The sequence below is a fragment of the Capsicum annuum genome, chromosome 6 (assembly GCF_002878395.1).
Source record: "Capsicum annuum cultivar UCD-10X-F1 chromosome 6, UCD10Xv1.1, whole genome shotgun sequence".
NCBI classification, from domain to species: Eukaryota; Viridiplantae; Streptophyta; class Magnoliopsida; order Solanales; family Solanaceae; genus Capsicum; species Capsicum annuum.
The window spans coordinates 127,874,830-127,877,757 of NC_061116.1; the positions used below are offsets into that span (position 1 = coordinate 127,874,830).

The window sequence follows — 2,928 nt, forward strand, 5'->3', positions numbered from 1 at the left end:
CATATGATGATCCACAACAACACTTTCAGATTTCATTGGAGATCAGTGACACATACATACCCACATGAATCTCAACTACCTATGTGAGGCTCACACTTTTCTAATTTTCTCTTTAGGAGAAGGAATAAAGGTGGTTGAAGGCAAAAACACTCAATTTCATCGCAACATATGATGACCTTGTGAGAATGTTTCTGATCCTATTCCTCCTATCTTTAAAAACTACAAAGTTGAAAAGTGAGATTTTAAGTTTTAAGAAGAAAATTGGTAAAAAATATATCAAGCATGGGAGAGATTCCAATCTCATCTTAGAGATTTCCCTCCCACCATCAGACAAATAATGTTCAAGCTCACACCTTTGTAGAAAATCTTGACCTAGACATAAATATATTGTTAGATTCATCAGTTGGTGAGCTAGACAAGAGCAGTGGGGTAAGACTTCTATGTCCAGATCTTAAAATAATGTGAGTGGAACACCTAGTTATCCTTTATACGCTAAGTATGGTAAAACTCATCTTGGTGAGTGCTTGTTGGGATAGAAAGGTTGTTATGGTCGTGGTAAGTTGGGTCATGGAATCAAAGAGTGTCCGTATGCTAAGCAGGGAAATAGGAATTTTCATCCCCAGACTTAGGCTACTAGTGCACCAGCTTTTCTAGATCACCCGGTATCTCCTCAGGATGCATCATCCATTACCAATGGCAACCAATGCCAGAATCGATTTTATGCTTTACTATCCTGTTAGGAGCAGGAGAGTTCTCCAGATGTTGCTACTGGTATGCTTTATTTCTTTCATATTAATGTTTATGTGTTGTTAGAACCCATGTGACTCCACTAGTTGTGGTAAATTTTGAAGTAGGTCCTACAAAGCTTTTTAAGCCCTTCTCAGTTTCTGCCCGAGTGGGTGCATCAGTTATTGCCAAACAGATCTATAGAAAGTATCCTATCACTGTCCTTTATAAAATCATGTTAGCAGACTTAATAGAGTTAGATATGGTCCACTTTGACCTTATTCTGGGAAGGGATCTGCTCCATTCTTATTATGCATCTATAGATTGTCGCACTTGAGTGGTAAATTTTTAGTTTCCAGATTAGCCAGTCTTTAAGTGGAAAGGTAATTCAGTGTCTCCCAAGAGTCATTTCATATCCTATCTTATATACAGAAAGTTGATAACAAAAAAGTGCATCTATAATCTAGTTCGAGTCAATGACACTAAGTTCAAGGCTTCAACAGTTTAGTCAGTCCGTGTAGTCAATGAGTTTCCTGAAGTTTTTCCCAAAAATTTACCAGTGGTATCTCCTAATAGGGAAATAGAATTCGGTATTAACCTTCTTTTAGATACTGAGCCCATCTCCTTTCCTCCATATCGTATGGCTCTAATCAAGATTAAGGAGTTAAAAGAGCAACTTAAAGCCCTCTTAGATAAAGGTTTCATAAGGCCAGTGTCTTTTGATGGGTCGCTCCCGTCCTATTCGTGCGAAATAAAGATGGTTCTTTGTGAATGTGCATTGACTATTGTCAGATAAATAAAATCACCTTAAAAAACAAATGTCCTCTTCCTAGGATTGATGAATTATTCGACCAACTCCAAGGTGCAAGTTACTTCTCAAAGATAGACCTTAGATTCGGCTATCATCAGCTTAGAGTAAGGGAATGTGATATTTCAAAGATAACTTTTAGAGCTCGTTATGGCTATTTTGAGTTTCTAGTCATATCTTTTTGGCTGACAAATACCCCAGCAACCTTCATGGACTTGATGAACAGAGTGTTTAAATAGTTTTGGGACATATTTGTCATAGTCTTTATCAATGATATTTTTGTCTATTCTCGTAGTAAGGATGATCATTCAGACCAGCTTTGTGTTGCAAACTCATAGGAATCACCAGTTGTTTGCCAAATTTAACAAATGTGAATTTTGGATAAGATCAGTAGCTTTCCTCGGTCTTATTATTTCCATTGATGACATTAGAGTTTATCCCCAAAATATAGAAGTAGTAAGAAACTGGCCTAGACCTATCTCTCCATCATACATCAAAAGTTTCTTGGGTTTAGCTGGCTATTACAGATTTTTTGTTGAGGGTTTTTTCAACTATTGTATCCCCTATGTTTAGATTAACTCAGAAGAAAGTTCAGTTTCATTGGTCAGATTCCTATGAGAAGAGTTTTCAGAAGTTGAAGACTCGACTCACTTCAGCCCCAGTTTTAGCGGTACCTGATGATATGGATGGATTTGTTATCTATTGTGATGCTTCTAGAATTGTTCTAGGTTGTGTTTTGATACAGAGAGGTAAGTTTATAGCCTATGCCTTTAGACAACTTAAGCCTCACAAAAAAAACTACCCTACCCATGACCTTGAGCGAGCTACTGTGGTGTTTGCATTGAAAATTTAGAGGCACTATCTTTATAGGGTGTATGTCGATGTATTCATGGGTCACAAAAGCTTGCAATATGTGTTTACGCAGAGAAAGTTGAACCTTCGTTAGAGAAGATGGTTAGAATTATTGAAGGATTATGACATGAGTGTGTTATATCATTCGGGCAAGGACAATGTAGTGGTAGACACCCATAGTAGACTGTCTATGGGAAGTGTTGTTGCTCATATAGAGAATGATAAGAGAGAATTAGTTTGAGAAGTTCACCGGTTAGCTAGATTTGGTGTGAGGTTGGTTGACTGAAGGGAATATTTGGGTTCAGAGTAGTTTAGAATCTTCTCTAGTTTCTGAAGTAAAAGCGAAGCATGCTAAGGACTCCCGGTTGGTCAAACTGAAGGGTTCAATTAAAGACCAAAAGGTAGAGGTTTTCTCCCAAGGGAGAGATGGTGTGTTGAGATACCAGAGTAGATTGTGTGTGCCATGTGTTGACGATTTGAGGCAGCAGATTATGGTAGAAGTGTATGGTGTACGTTACTCTATTCACCCAGGAGCCGCCAAG

At 38.0% G+C, this 2,928-nt stretch overlaps 1 non-coding gene across 1 annotated transcript; it reads right to left on the minus strand.

Annotated features, from left to right (window-relative positions):
• Positions 1–224: 224 nt before the first annotated feature.
• Positions 225–332, minus strand: LOC124899896. The gene has a single exon (XR_007057457.1). It is a non-coding gene; the product is annotated as a small nucleolar RNA R71 (small nucleolar RNA).
• Positions 333–2,928: the final 2,596 nt, after the last annotated feature.